General features: G+C 42.9%; 1 protein-coding gene and 1 non-coding gene across 2 annotated transcripts in view; one reads left to right on the top strand and one right to left on the bottom strand.

Moving 5' to 3' along the window:
• Positions 1-16946, bottom strand: part of LOC124606343 (calmodulin-binding transcription activator 1) — a 943657-nt gene that overhangs the window by 467294 nt on the left and 459417 nt on the right. The window lies entirely within an intron of this gene.
• On the top strand, positions 4005-4076 carry Trnat-agu. Its single transcript has one exon. It is a non-coding gene; the product is annotated as a tRNA-Thr (tRNA).

Below are 16946 nucleotides of genomic sequence, written 5' to 3'. Positions count from 1 at the left end.
TCGTGTACTAGGGCTATGAGAAGCTCGATGTTCCTTCCGCGATATTACTGAAAGATTTGGCAGGAATGTAGCTTATGTGCATGGCTGCTGGCAGCAGTGGTCACGAGAATGTACGGTCGCAAGAAGACAGAAATCCGTGCCACTACGTGTTAGGCTTATGGCTCTGGCGCATCGTACTGCAACTGCAGGAGCAGTATGGCCAGCAGTAGTCACCACAGTGGCACAACAACGAACATTTACAAATCTGTTACTTCAAGGGCAGCTCCGAACCAGACGCCCTGAAGCGTGCATCCTACTGACCCCAAACCACCGCCATATCCGACTTCAATGGTGTCAAGTGAGAGCTCATTGGAAGGCAGCGAGGGGGTCTGTTGTGTTTTTTGATGAAAGCTGGTTCTGTCTCGGCGTGAGTGGTAGCCGTGTGTTCGTCAGAAGGAGTGCCTGCAACCAAACTGTCTGCGTGCTAGACACACTGCACCTATATCTGGAGTTATGGTCTGGGATACGATTTCGTATGACAGCAGGAGCACTCACGTGGTTATCCACGTAAGTTAATCTGGTGATTCGACCTGTTGTGCTGCCTTTCATGAACAGCATTACAGCTATTTCAACAGAATAACGCACGCCCACATACCGCTGTTGCAACTCAACACGCTCTGCGGAATGTCAAGTTGTTGCCTTGGTCTACTCGATCGCAGAAATGTCTCCAATCGAGTACATAAGGAACATTATCATACGACACCTCCGGCGCTATCCACAACCAGCATTAAGCGTCCCTGTATGTTAGCGGAAAGACACCAGTGCCTCCTCTGCGCCACAGCAATGGAAACACTATTTTTGACAGTGCTACTTAAGCAGAGTTTCGAAACTTAGCTTTTTCGAAACTTAGCTTTCCGAAATTCCTTAACCATGAAGATGAAGTAAATATTCCACAATTAGTATCAAGAGCTGCTGCCAACATGAATAACTTACAAGCAGATATTTGCGGAGTAGTGAAGGAACTTAATAAATAAGTGCAAGTCATCTGGTCCAGACTGTACATCAATTAGGTTCCTTTCAGAGTATGCTGATGCAATAGAACAATACTTACCAATCGTATACAACCGCACTCTCGACGAAAGATCCGTACCCAAAGACTGGGAAGTTGCACAGGTTACACCAATATTCGTGAAAGGCAGTGGGATTAATTCGCCAAATTACAGACCCATATCATTAACATCGTTTTGTAACAGTATTTTGGAACATGTATTGTGTTCGAACATTATAAATTACCTCGAAGAGAACGGTCTATAGACACACGGTCACACGAATTTATAAAACATCCTTCTTGTGAAACAAGACTAGCTCTTAACTCAAATATATCACTGGATTCGTGATTTCCCGTCAGGGAGTTCATAGTAACTGATGGAAAGTCATGGAGTAAAACAAATGTGATTTCTGACGTTTCCCAAGGTACTGTTACAGGCCGTCTGCTGTTCCCTATCTACAGAAACGATTTAGGAGACAATCTGAGCAGCCGTCTTAGGTTTTTGCAGATGATGCTGTCGTTTATCGTTCAGTTAAGTCTTCAGAAGATCAAAACAAATTGCAAAACAATTAAGGAAAGATATCTGGGGAAATTGGCAATTGACACTGAATAATAAAAAGGGTGAGGTCATCGACATGAGTGCTAAAACGAATCCGTTACACTTAGGTTACACGATAAATCAGTTAAATCTAAAGGTTGTACATTCAAATAAATTCCTAGGAACTGCAGTTACGTACAACTGAAATTGGAAAGAACACATAGAAAAGGTTGGGGGAAGGCGTTTTATTGGAAGAACACTTAGAAGATGCAACAGATCTACTAAAGAGACTGCCTACACTATGCTTGTCCGTCCTCTTTTGGAATACTGCTGCGCACTGTGTGATCCTTAGCACATAGGATTAACGGAGAACATCGAGAAAGTTCAAAGAAGAGCAGCACGTTCTGTATTACGTAGAGATAGGGGGGAGAGTGTCACTGACATGATAAAGGATTTAGGGTCCACATCATTAAAACAAAGGCTTTTTCGTTGCGGCGGAATCTTCTGCCGAAGTTTCAGTAACCAAGTTTCTCCTCCGTGTGTGAAAATATTTTGTTGACGCCGAACTACGTAGGAAGAAACGATCATAATAATAGAATAAGAGAAATCGGAGCTCGCACGGAAAGATATAGATGTTCGTTTTTTTCATGTGCTGTGCATAATAGAGAATTAATGTGAAAGTGGTTTCATGAACCCTCTGCCACGCATTTACGTGCGGTTTGCAGAATATCCATGTACATGTAGATGTACATACAGATCGACCAAGGCAACAGTCATGGAACTCCATTCCACAATCTGACATCCGTCACCAGTACAACATAGTGCATGTCTGTATACTTGCATTCAGCATTCTAGCGGTTGCACCAGTTATTAATGTACCAGTATTTCCCATTTGCAGTGGCTTATACCGCGCGTACATTAACCTGTGATCTCGCAATGTTAATCACATAAATATGTTACCTAGACAGATGTATTCCAGGAATTTCATTACTCTAAATTACTTTTTGGTGTTGCGGTGTTTTTCCTTCAGCGTCGATAACGGTGTTCTTGTCGAACGCGTGGACCTCATCAACAATTCCCGAAACAGCCAACATCGAATGATATTTTGTTCTACAAATTGGAAAACACTGTTGAAAAAATAAAATATCCAAAACTTGTGAAAGAGGTCTTTTTAGAGTCACTTTGAAGCACAACATATAAATGCTTAAAATTGTCCACAATTCTTGAGAATTTATTAAGTATGGTACCCTAACAGCCGCCCGGGTATTCCGTGCGCGATATAGCGCCGTTTCGGAGATGGGAACATGCGCCGGCGGTCCCGGATCGAATCCGCCCGGCGGATTGATGTCGAAATCGGTGTGCCAGCCAGTCTGGATGTGGTTTTCAGGCGGTTTCCCACATCCCACTGTGTGAATTCCGGTTTTGAGCCATAGTCCCGCCTCAGTTATACGATTCCCTAACATTTAGAAACACTTCCGCTCACAGTTGGGGTACACGTGTTCCGTCTCTGGGGGTAGCAGACTGGCGGCAGGAAGGGCATCCTGCCACCCCTTTAACTAATCATGTCAACTCTGTTAGTAAACAAGTTGCCCCGCGCCCTTGCGGGGCAAAGGCACAAGAAAAACAGGTACCCTAACGCTTCAACATAAAAAATATGTGTTAACATTGCTTTGTAAAACATTCTCATTCCCACAAATATGTCATTCACTTGACACTTCTTATCCTGATTAATATCTTTTTTAAATCAACTATATTAGTATTTTTTTATTTTGTAACTGTAAGACATTCATTAAATATGAAATTTAGGTCCCACTTGTTCAAAACAGTACAAACTGTTACTGAATAACTGGGAATAATGACTAGGCTCAAATTGGTCATCTGGAAGTGTAACATAGATCCAAAATAAATTAACTTCAAAGTAAATTAATACGTGAAAAATAAGTAAGTAGTAAGAATTGTTTCAAACGAAACTATATGGTTTCACAGACCTTCTCAAGACTCAGACATCTATGATGTAAACGCAGAGTGAAGTGACGAAGGAAAATTTGTACCAAGGTCAGGATTCGAACCTGCGTCTACTGTTCACTAGGTCATGTAGTTGGCACAGTGGCTTTGGAAAACTGCACGGACTACCCTAGCACGCCTCCCTCATTGTTCAGGTTCCCATTCGCGCCGGAGTCTTCATACATACGTCACCGATGTCTGAGACTTGTTCCCTGGAACCATGCACTTTTGTTTGATCAAAACATCTATGCCTGGGTTTCAGGCAGGATACCTCTTTTCGTTCGACACTGAGGTGCTATTCCAACGCAGTTGGAGAGCCTCTGCTATGCCGTTCGAGTTTAGGGGGAATACTAATTGGGCTGATTTGTAAATGATAATTTTTATTAAAGAGGGAGGCATGCTAAGCTAGTCAGTGCAGTTGTGCAAAGCCACTGTGCCTGGGTGGCGTAGTGGTTAGCGCATCTGCCTAGTGAGCAGGAGACCCGCGTTCGAACCCCGGGCTTGGTACAAATTTTCATTCGTCCCTTCAGCCTGCATATGTACAGCAAAGAACTGTTTCCTTGCAAATATTCTGAAGTGTTGGGTAAACCTATCTGATGTGAAGAAACTTATTATTCATGCCAGATATTTTAAAGAAAGCAGGAAAAGATAAAATTTTGGGTTCAAGCAGCCCTAGTTTACGGCAGTTAACTTCTATACGGCAAACCTGCAGAAGCGGTTTTCGGAGTGGTAGTGACACCGCTTGGCTTTCAATAACTTGGTACACAGTGCCGACGCGTGTAACAACACGAACTGGCAGTTTGGATCAGGATAAACGACAGTACATATTGGACAACGTGAGACGTACTCTTGAGATAAAGAGACAGATAGACACAGTGACTGCTTGATAGAAGAGAGAGAGAGAGAGAGAGAGAGAGAGAGAGAGAGAGAGAGAGAGAGACTGTTTTCTTACCACTGAAAGAAGATTTCAAATTACATTTGTTGAATACAGATAGAAAATTTAATGTACTGATATTTCCTGTAACTGTGCACCAAGAATTACACAGGCACATTGTATAATCAAATGTCAACGCAGTGCAATGGAAGTGGGGGCAAGAAATATCGTATTATAGTCACAGATTTTTACCAACTCAAACTAACACACGAGCGCTGTGCATATACCAATATTATGTTACACCATCACATGGTGGATTTGAAAACGTATGGGTAACAGTCAACACTGAAATCTGCTTGAGGACTATGGAACCATTAGTTCCATACTGTACTTGTGAAATGATTTGATTAATGCGCCCTTCTGAATGTAAATGAAGGTCTAACCTGGATATTAAAGTTTCGCTATACTTTCGCAGCATATAGAGTAAGAGGAGCAGCGGCGGCAGAGACTGGGGACTGAGTGGTCAGTCCACCGTGTTGCACTGATAGCTTGTCCGGGTTTCACGACAGGGGTTTGCTATTAATGGAACAATTACGAGGCAACGTCGGGCGAAGCCCGAACACGTGTTCCCTTTCCACGTGTCTTACTCATCCTCCGAACTGTTCCACGCTGCTCAATCAATAATGGATCGCATAACCCAGTACTCTCCCTCGTGCTGTTACACAATCTTGTTTGAACGTACATCAGTGATAAAAGCGTTATGATCCATTTTTTTATGTCACACACGTGTCCAGCGAGGCCAGAGCGCTGAGTGCACGTACGACTGATATCTTCGGGATGAAAATTACTGTTAGTTGCACAGACTCACACAGCGTCAAAATTAACAGCACAGTAGATGCAACACAGAATAATTCTGTTACTGCAGCGGAATGGTGCTGCGGTCGGAGGTGATTTGTAGAGAAGGCCATTTCTCTACAGACTTTTGGAAGTAATATCTCGACGATGGGTGAAATAACGTTGAAAAAGATAATAAACGACACCAGTAGAAAGAGAAATGAATAAACTTCAAACCAAAAAACAGTCAACCCGAGTTAAGTTTTCCTCAACCCCTCAAAGTTAATGCTGAAATGGCTCTTTGAACAAGGATATGGGAAATGTCCTTTTCGCTTTATAATGAAGTGCAACTCTTTCCCGATCACTCTGTAGAGAGAAATTGAAAAAAGGCAGAAATGCGAAATAACGATATCGCCATCGATTAAGCAACCTTACCTGTGACGCAATGTGCTTCTTTCACTTTTAAGCAAATGAAGAAAGTCTCATTTGAGATTTTATAAATTATTTTTCAACATTTAGTGTGAGTTTTACTGTCAGTTTAGAAGCAGAAATTACCCCTGTTACACTTTAAATTTTAATACCACCTTCATCAAACTGCAATGAAGAGATGGAAGATAAATAGGTGACAGAGGAGGAAGAGCGCGTTATAATGTGGTTGAGACTGGCAAGGTCAGCAGTGGTGGGTACTTTCAACTCCGGAAATAATTATTGCAAGACCCTGAACACATATTAAATAGTACGGTGAACACAAAGACCATCGTTAGTCTAAGAGTAGATGCTCTCCCGTACAAACACTGAGAATATTTCTTAAGAGATTTTATTATTGTTTTCATCCTCATGAATATAATGTTAACAAGGAAAAGCTTTCCCACCACAGGCATCACTTCTTAATCCTCTTGGCCTCCACCTGCATCATCCGTTCCACATATGTCAGTGAAGTCTCTTGCGCCGATACCAAAAAAATGGTTCATATGTCTGAGCACTATGGAACTTAACTTAGAACTTAGAACTACTTGAACCTAACTAAGCTAAATACATAGCACACATCCATGCCCGAGGCAAGATTCGAACCTGCGACCGTAGCGGTCCCGCGGTTCCACACTGAAGCGCCTAGAACCGCTCGGCCACAACGGCCGGTGCGCCGATTCTCCAAAAATATTAATTTTTTACTGTAAGCACGTCGAACACAGGAGCAGAAAATCGTCTTGAAACTTTCTCCTGTAACATTGAACGATTTATTTGCAATTTGTGTGCAAAATGTGTCTCAGAGTAGGAAATGCGTCAAATTCTCGTGGGAGAACAGGAAACAAAAGTTCACAGTGCGTCACATCGAACTGATGTTTAATTTCCGAATATATTTCAAAAAATGTAAGTTTTACTGAAGATACGATTATAAGAGGCCACCAGAAAGTTTCCGTTTGAGGTCGTTGCTGCAGCATACATGCAATGTGGTGCTACTCCGATACACATATATAAGCACCGACATGCAGGCATGGATTAGTGTGGCATTCGTAACTTTCTGACGTGTTGCGGTAAATCCGGAAATGTCAACTATGGCGACGTTATTACCAAGAGCGTCCAAGCAGGAACAACATGCTGTAATTCTTTTCTTTTTTGCCGAGGGACTAACAGTGGTAGACATCCCGGACAACGCAGAATGTGCTTTGAGTCAGCATGACTGTCGAAAAATAACTGCGACAAGGGTTGTTGCTGCTTATTGACAACGCAGTCCCCTTATCGCAAACCCCCTAACGCAGAAGTTGCGCCAATCCAAGTGGGAGACACTCCAGCACCCATCCTATTGTCGTGATCACTATCCATGCGATTACCACTCCTTCGGTCTCTTAAAAAGGCCTTGACGATTCCTGTCAGACGAGGATGTGCAGCTGGCAGTTACGGACTTCTGCAGGCAGCAGGACACGGTGTTTTACCAAACAGGCGTCTTCAATCTGTTGCGTCGGTGGTATGATAGCCTCAACGCTCACGGCAATTGTGTCTGATTAGCACAACGATTCAGGACTGTAAAGCCTTTGGACGAAAACTGTTTGATAGTCCCTTAACCATTAAGTTTTCATCTGAGTCTGTCTTCTACTTAACGGATTTGATTTCGCGAGACTGAGAAACTATTTTCCAACATGAACACACACGAATCTGGAACAGATCGGACCCTCACTGCAACCGACTGCACTGACGTAATGATTATAAACCAGCTAGTTACTTATCGTTATTGACCTAAAAAATAAAGTGATATCTAACATCCGCATACAACGGACGGATCTTCATCGACACTTTCACGTGCCCTCAGTCCACGAGACACTACGGGGATTGGTGACGAGGAACTTCACGCCACCATCGCTCCACCCCTATGCTGGAAAGTGAAAATTGTCGACAGCACGTGATGCACCAGAGCACGTGATGCACCAGGGCGGGTAGCCATGCAAGTACCAGCCACGGCCGCGTTGCTTAATACCTGTGATCTGACGGGAACCGATGTATTCGAAGAGGCAAGGCCGTTGGCATTAAAGTACACTCTTTCTTCAGCAATGCACAAGTCACACTTTTCTCCATCGACCCAACCACACAGAAACACTTTTATTGCAGAGTTATGGCTTATGGCTAGGCGATTACTGCGGGCCTACAGAGTCAAAGGTCCCGAGTCGGATTGCCGGTCAGTCCTGCGACTTTCGAGCGTCCCTTGTCACTTCTTTGCCCTTGGGTACTGTCTGAAAACCCTGAGACGCTCCGTGGTTCGGGGTCATGTAGGTCTCCCTGTTAACTTATTGGATATTTTAAGTTCAGAGGTCAGACGAACGCAACGGCATACCACATCTCAGAGGGCCATGCCTAGTAGAGCATTGTGCTGTTCAAATCATTCTTTGGACTGATGACAGTTTTGATAAAAGACAAGAGTATAACATCTAAAAAACTTGTCATCTTTGTGGTATTGCTTTCATTTATACAGTTACAGTGTTTGGGAATGGGTCTGATACCCGAAACAAACAGCCAAGCATAAAACACTGATTTCATTCTGAAATAATATAAATACAGATCAAACCATAACGTCCTCTAAGCTAATACGACATACTGCACAGCACTTTCAAATTAACTTGTTTCTGGAACCATTTATCTTCTTGTGTTGGCCAGTCTAGCGAAGAAGCTAGCCTTTCCCCACCAACACAATGCCGTCTAGTACTAATGTCGTGTATACATCCCCGTTGCCACGTCCGTTTCATACGGTTACAATGAAATTCGCTTTTCAGGACATTAAAAATGTAGAAAGGAATTTTCAGAGCCGTTTCTGCTTGCCGATGTAAATAACCAAGAAATGAAGATAAAACTACTTTCGATAAACAGTAGTGTAAGTAAAACATTATCTATGCATCCTGAGGTGTTAGGTAATGGTTTAATTCAAATATCGTCTCTACTCAGTAAGTTGTTACTGAATTAAGAAGTTTATTAATTACTGAATACTTGCGAAAGTAATACGCCGATTCGTTCCCGGCAGTATATTCTCTATTGGAAATTAACGCATCAGTGGTCGATGTCACAGTGTAGTGACGGGATTACAGTGTACTCAAGTTATTATGTGAAAGAAATTTTATGTTGTCACTCAAAGCAATGTCTCAATAATATAATGCACTTCATCCAGTGAGTCTCGCGTTGGAAGTTAACGTTATGCTGTAAGCGTTCTTAGACGTTTCTCGCACAGTTCACAATTCGTGCGCCCGTGTTACAATGAATCCGCGCAATGTTTTACATTTTTGTTCAGTTGCACAGGAAAATACTACAACACTTAACCGCACGAATCATAGTCCCCTACGCCCCACATTTACAAAATATACAACATAAACCAAATGCCAAGCTCAGGGCAATGTCCCAGCGACGGAATTTCTTTCGGCAGCTGCATGAATCAGGACCACGACTAACACACAGACATTTCATATCGGAGCGCAAAAATTAAGAGATGGGTGACCAAATTAAATTAGTAATAAACATCAAAAATTGTCTAAGCAGATTTTTTATTGTTAGAACTTTGCATTTGTAATAACGAATTCTGTTAGTTTTCGCGAACGATAGTCTAGACAGGAACTGTACTATGCACGTAGAACACAACCAATTTAATAACACATAATCGTAACTAGTCTATGAGAAACAGAATTGGTCTTCCGCTACATTTCTCCAGAAGCTTAATTTTCGTCTTGCGAAAGTGTTCAATATATTCTTTCACGTGGTCTGAAGATTAAATGGGACAATCAAATCTAACAAAAGTCTCCGCAGCAAACAGAAAATACCAATATTCATTAGTCTTTACAACAAATATTCCATATTCCATTAAAATTGTCAATACTGATAACAGATACCGCCGTGACTCAGAAACTGTAACGTGAAAAGGCCACGGAAATGGAAGTAGAGATTTGCAAACGCGTCCCCGCGGTCGGTACATTCGTTAGTATCGCTCCATTTGGCACTCCATCGCTGGAAATGGTGCCAGGCTCACAATACACGATCCTCGCTTCTAGACAGCGATGTCGACAACCTCAGAAATGAGCCACAAAATACTGCACTTTTTAGTATTTCGACTTACTCAACTGACACACACCCACGTATAAAAAGAAGAGCACCCCGCTGTAACGGTGGGCTGCTAGCACTACCTAATGCTTAAGCAGAATCGAAAAAAAAGGAAAGAGGAGAGAGAAATTGTGAGCTATCACCGCAAACGGCCGTCAAGAATTCGCCATAAACAGGAATTGTGTCACCCTTGACTGGAAATCGCACGTAATGCTAAGATAAAGGAAACCACTGCATTGGATCCACATTGGCTCAGTTGCGGTTGTATTTTCGTGACAGTAAGTGCTTGGTGAAATGTATAACGTAACTGCTATAAATAAGTCCTTTAGAGTGTCATGCGGGGGCATGTCTTGAGCAAGCTAGACACAGGTCGCCGTCGGAGTATATCTGAAGGTACCAAGAAACTTCATTGGAATGTTCTGTCACCTAAGACACTATCTGATCAAAAGTATGAGGACATACCTATGTAATACGGATCTGACCACTAGATTCCACGAGAGGCGGACCTGTCATAATAAAAGGAGGCGGGGATTACGGCGTTGTCAGTAGAGGAGCAACAGTAGAAGAATGGATCACTCAGCAGAGCTCAGCGACCTCAATGGATGTCACCTGAGTAACACATCCATTCAGGGACATTTCAACCCTTCTAGAGCTGCTGAAGTCGACTGTTGGTGATGTGGTTGTGAAGTGGAAACGAGAAGGAACAATCACAGCTGAACCAAGACCAGCCAGACCTCAGGCACTGACGGGCAGGTGCCATCCAGAATTGTGGAAGGTCACTGTAAAAAAAAAAAATCGCATGAAATTAGCGGAAGGAATCACATGGGTTCCAAAGTACTACCAGCGGGCCGGCTAGTACAGTGGTTCCGAACTGTGGGGTAATTACCTCCCGGGAGGTTAAATGAAATTTTCTGAGCGGTGAAAACAACTGAGCTATAGAGACCCACACATCTGTACCAGATATTATAGCACATCTTCCTGTACAGGAGGGATGGCTGAAATTTCGTGTGTACTACAGACCAATGCCGTACTTCTCTACTGATTGTGTGTGTGTGTGTGTGTGTGTGTGTGTGTGTGTGAGAGAGAGAGAGAGAGAGAGGAGAGAGAGAGAGAGAGAGAGAGAGAGAGGCAACGCTAGTGCAGCACACTGTTTAGTTCAGATGTAGAACGCCGAGCCTTCCAGAGAATTGAAAGGTGTATCAACAGCTAAATACGTAAACGTAATGTGCTTGTGATACATAGTACCGCTAAACATGTGAAAGTGCGTGGACCATATTAAAATGTTGCGTTTATGATCGTCACAGTTAGAGTTGAGTTGTTCTTTGGCTTCTTAAAGTACAGGAGAAGTGGGTGGAAGAAGCAGATTTCTCGGAAACATTAACAAGCCGTTGTATCACTAACAACTGTATTCGTCAAAATGTTTGTGAAACTCTCAGTTTCCTAGTTGTTGTTGTTTGTTTTGGATCTGTACCACAAATGGCAAAGCCCTAACGTGGTAATTCAGTGGATAGTACTGTCATATGTTATTCGACATACACTCAATTATTTAAGTGTCGTGCAGGCTAACTAGGAATACTGGCACACGTTCTACCGATGCCCAAACTTCTATTCGGACTTTTCGGGGCTATTATGCATTCTGTCTAAATGACTGAAAAAGTCTAGGTACACCTTAATGTGTTAAATCAATGGATATTCACTGTTTTCAACGCAAAATTTAGTGTTGTCGGTACAATATTCGTTTTGAAAGCGAAAGGACTACACCAGGAAAAGAGGTTAACGCTTACTTAAGTGGATTTCTATACTTTAGTCGTTCATTTCATCAAAAAATTGACGCGAAAATTTAATGAATTGTATTTATGTCATCTGTCAACATTTAGAAATCCTAAGGGGACGTTTGTTGTTATGTATGCACTGTAAGACACATAGTGAGGTGGGAACCTTAGATGTGAAGTTCTGTTACTTGGTTGCTGTCATGTGTCATTTGCTGGTTTGGTAATTACATTTTATTGTTAGATGTGAAAATTCTCCATTTTATGTGGAGAACTGTTTGCTTTGTAGTGTATTCGACGATTTCAACGCAAGATTCAGTGTCGTCGGTACAATATTCGTTGTAGCAAGCATAAAACCAAGCCTGAAGAGGAGGGCTCTGCATTTCTGTAGGTACAAATTTTCACTGATTTCGGTACTATATTTGATGAAACTTCCTGGCAGATTCAAACTGTGTGCCGGACTGAGACTCGAACTCGGGACCTTTGCCTTTCGCGGGCAAGTGCTCTACCAACTGAGCTACCCAAACACGACTCACGCCCCGTCCTCACAGCTTTACTTCTGCCAGCACTTGCCCGCGAAAAGCAAAGGTCCCGAGTTCGAGTCTCGGTCGGGCACACAGTTTTAATCTGCCAGGAAGTTTCATATCAGCGCACACTCCGCTGCAGAGCGAAAATCTCATTCTGGAAACTATATTTGATGCTTCCAAATTTGTTTCGATGCCTTCTTAACTGATGTGAAGTGGGGCACTATTGTGTACAGTAAAGGAAGAAACATGTTCAATTATGGTATTATTCCAAGCTACAAATGAACTCCCAGAAAACAGAATGTTGTTCTTAACGCTGTGAACTCACTCGGCTCGTTACGACCCTCGATGGCATAACGTTTCGTCTACATCGATAGCAAATTTCCGTCACACCAAGGCATATCTACAGCGAAAATCAGTGTGTCTTAGGATAACGGTAAATTATCGTGTTATCCCAAGCTCAGCCTTTTGCGCTGCTTCTGCCAAGCTTGGAGCCTTAGAAAAGCGACTACGACCACTCTGCAGCAGCGAGTTGTGACAGGTGTCGGCCGTGACAGCTCTCCGCCACGGTGAGTCGGAATGCAGGCTGCGGTGGTCGCTGTGCGTGAATCACATAACCGTGGCGTATGAAGGAAGATGCACTGCTTTCTCTCGTACTGAGACGCGCGCTAGGGAGGCTCTTGACTACATATTATGTCCACTAGATGGCGACAGTCTCTGCTGGATATGGCGGTTCAGATTTTCGTCTAGAAATGTGCTCTACTAGTAGGGTAGTGACCACTCCTCTTGAGGAAAATACCATAGTTTCCTTTCATACTGTATGTATTTGCCGCGTTTTTCTTCGCTCAATTCGATTCATAAATAAGTATAAGTGCATTTCATACTGAAACGTTGTTGCTACATGGCTGCTGCATATAAGTTTGAGTGTTTGATGGCTCTGTCTCTTCCCCTCCCTCCCTTCTTCCGGTCTCCCTCATCTCCTTGCGCCTGGCAGATCCTCTGTTTTTATCATCGTCAGTGTGCCACATGAGTGTTGTGGTTAGTGCCGTTTCTCCTGTGCTTCAAGAGGTGTGATTTTAATTGTGTACTGCCTTGAGGTTCGCCGTCATTGTTTGTTATGTGCTACGCCATCCGTCGATACCTTTTATGCTCCAGTCATACTGTGCCTTGTGTTCTTTTAATTGTTGCAGTGTGTGGCTTTTTGTGTGTGCTACTTTTAAACAGCTTTTTTTTATCTCCATTTTACAGTCACCCCGTTTTTTTTTTTTTTTTTTTTTTTTTGTTGTATATTGCCTTCCACGATGTTCCCCTTTTTTTTATATCTATGTTCACCATCTTCTCTTCTTTGATATTTTTAAATGTCTTCTATTGTTTGTTTCTATGTCTTTCGGCTGAAGAGCAGCGCATATGCTGCTGCCAGCCCGCCCCGATGGGGAATTGAAATACAATAGAGAGAAAAAAAAAAGGCTCTGTATCGCCAAAGGTGGCTTCCACCAACTCCCCCTCCCTGATGATGCCCTCATCCCCTCCACCTACCCCTCCTACCAACTTTGATCCTCCTCTACCGCACCCTGTGTTTTTCTCCCGAGGGCACCCTCCCTCCATTCTCTCCCTCCTCCCCCGTGCTTCCCCAACCCCCCTACCTTCATTCCTCCCCCTCCCAACTTCTCTGCCACTGGCATCTACACACTCCCCTCTCCCTCCTCCCTCCAATTTTTTCCCCTTTTGGCACGTCCCCGGACTCACACACGTATAGTGAGTTTTTGCGCGCCGGAGATCATCGCCTAGTGTTTGTGTGTGTCGTCGTGTTCGTGTTCAAGTGTTCCAGTGTTACTCGTTTGTGCTCCAACGTTCGCGTGTGCCATCTGTCATCTCTGTACGTGTCCACATGTCTGAGCATTTTTATTTTGAACTCTGCGCCCGTGAACGGCTCCGTGTGTTTTAATTTTGTATGTCTACCTTTGTATATCCATCCTGTCTGTTCTGTGACTGTCTTCTTTTGTATCATTAGTTTTATCTGTGGCCGAAGAGCGGCGTAATGTGCCGCTGCTGGCCTACCTGTATCAGGTGTGAAATTAACAATACAGAAAAAAAATGGCTCTGTCGGAGGGGGTTATGTTGTTACTACCGATGAGAGATATGTGTGGGTTACAGGTTATTTTCAGAATTACGTGAATCTCCCCCCCCCCCCCCCCCCCCGGCATTTCTATTAAAGAACAATAGTGTGCTTCCTACATTTTTATAGTTGCCTGTCATTCTAACTCAGGTTATGCAGGCTGTAGCTGTAGTGCCATCACAACTAGCGTTAGGGATTGGAAGTTCTACACTCCATCAGCATTAGGTTACCGAATCGGTGCTATGATGCGACTACAGAGTAGGGATGGTGGTTACTGATGAACAACCAATTTTCGGCAATATCTCTTTTTTTCACGCCAGTTTACGCTGTTAAAATAGTTCGAAAGAATTAGTTTCTGAAATAACAGATTTTCGGATTTTTTGACTCTCTTTGTTTCAAGATTCATAGAATTAAAATATTAAATTAAATAGGCAACTAAAAGAAACAGTGTTTCCACCATTCACTGCTTTCTTCGAAAAGTGATAAGTGGCTGCATACTACAAAAAATCACCTAATTGCTGACGATTATAAATTTTTGAAATTATGCTCAAAAATTAAGTTGTAATCGAGTATCATACCACCATTTGGGCATTACAAACTCTCAGCGCTAAAGAGTGAAAACTGAGGTTGAAGAAATCTTTTTTTTTTTCAGTTAATTTTTCCGTTTTCAAGCAGATAAAGGCAAGCAGATAAAGACATATTATGTACACACAGGCAACACATCAGCTAATTTCTATTTGTATTGTGTACCAAGAACGACGTATTGTTAAGTTTTTAGATTATTTCTTTTACCGTAATTTCCTTCCTCTTTCTCGATTTCATATAAATGGCAGGAAAATCTGTCATCCTTTAAAGCAAATTAAGCATTGTACTTTACTTCTAGGTCACTTCCTACAAATATTCCCTGACAAGGGTTGGTGCCATTCGGCAATGCGACAGATGTCCGGCGACGACAGCGAGAAACCACCGCATAGACCAGGTGGGGGCGAGTCTTGCACACTGCACGTACACGTGTACCTTGAGCCACGACACACGGCAACAGGGACATTATTGTCTCAGCAATGCTGTACAAATTCTTATACCATGTGTTTGTTACTAGTTTCTGTCCGTATTGTTATTAAAATAGCACTGATCGCTTTTCTCATTTTCTATAACAACGCAATGCTTCAAACAAGTGCAAATGTTAAGAATAAAAATTACTCCTTTCCAAAGTACGTTTATTTAAAACGAAAAATTTTAGCACTGCTGCTATGGCTAATTCATAGTTCGGTTTTTCATTCGATTATTAGTAAAAAATAAAAAAACAGCTGTAACAACAGATACCAAACAAATAGCGAAAAATGCCGGTTACTCAGAACTGAAATACCAGTATCGGTTTTTTCCATCCGTACTCCAGGGTGAGTGGACTCGTGTCTTACGGGAACGACTCCGACGACCGACGGTTCGGCCCTACCCAATCGCCTGCGAGCGGCAGTGGTGAGCTGTGAGTTGGCCCATGAGGTACCAAGGACGGGGTGGCGGCGGACTTTTTGAGCGGTCTAATGATCACGAAGTTAGCTACTGCAGAACAGGGAACTCCCCCGGGCAAGATATTTATTTATACAAAGGCGCAAGTGTTCGCACTACGCGTCATAGAATTTGGACTTTAACTTAGGGGAAAAAGTTGAGGTGGTGGCACAGGAGCGTGTCTGGAAGGCCCTTTACCTCTCCCCAGTATTTGTTTAAATAAGGACGAAAGTGGAAAGCTAGGAAAAGCACTATGCAGTGACGAAACACGTTAATAGTAGGTCGGGGGAACATGTCAAGTAGGACATCCTTTGACCAGCAGACAGGCCTGGACCCGCACAAACACCTTTTGTCTATGACGTCGTACAATTGGGGCCAGTACATGACATCGGCCATCATGATAGTGCGCTATCTTGGATTTTTGAACTTGCCGTCAATTTATACTCAGGACAACAGCCATGCATCACAGGAGTGTAGGGAGACAAACACTAATGCAACTGGGCTATTTCCCGCCGTTTTATACATAGGGCAATTGGCCTTCGTCACATGGAGGCGGGGGGGGGGGGGGGGGGGAGTGGGTGATGGTTGGGAAACCCCATGACTCTTCGATGATGTCACCGTTGGCATACTTTGAGCCAGAACTCCCTTGTGTACATACTAATGGACATACACAATGCGCAGGCCCCTAACACCATGATACCGAGATGGAAACCGTTTCCCAAACCAAGTTTTGGACTTAACTTAATGGATCCAAAACACAGAATTACAAAGCGAATTTTCTCAAGATTCCATTGTGACAAGGTTATGACAAAATTTTGACATAAACCTATTATATAATCATTTATGACTTCGTTTTCTGTTATGAACTGGTATGTGATGTGAAAATGTTAAATACTGCATAAATATTATGAAAAAAAGGCGTACTTGTTCCGCAGTAATAGGGCCTTATTGCACGATGAAATTCAATGACATATATTAACACATTCGTCTGCTCAGTTTATTGTTGTCTTGAGATTCTTTCCCACAAGTGCACTTGGTAGAGCCATGATGCTATTAGCAATGTACCATCATATAAAAGAAGCGTCACACTGACAGGGAAATAACCACTCAAATATTAAAGCTATTGGAACACTTATCGTATTACGTTAAAAGCGTGGTCACGAACGGCGAAATCTGCGACTAATT

Source organism: Schistocerca americana, chromosome 3 (genome assembly GCF_021461395.2).
Source record: "Schistocerca americana isolate TAMUIC-IGC-003095 chromosome 3, iqSchAmer2.1, whole genome shotgun sequence".
NCBI classification, from domain to species: Eukaryota; Metazoa; Arthropoda; class Insecta; order Orthoptera; family Acrididae; genus Schistocerca; species Schistocerca americana.
The sequence above is the reverse complement of the archived record's forward strand: the minus strand, read 5'-3'. Positions and strand labels throughout refer to the sequence as shown.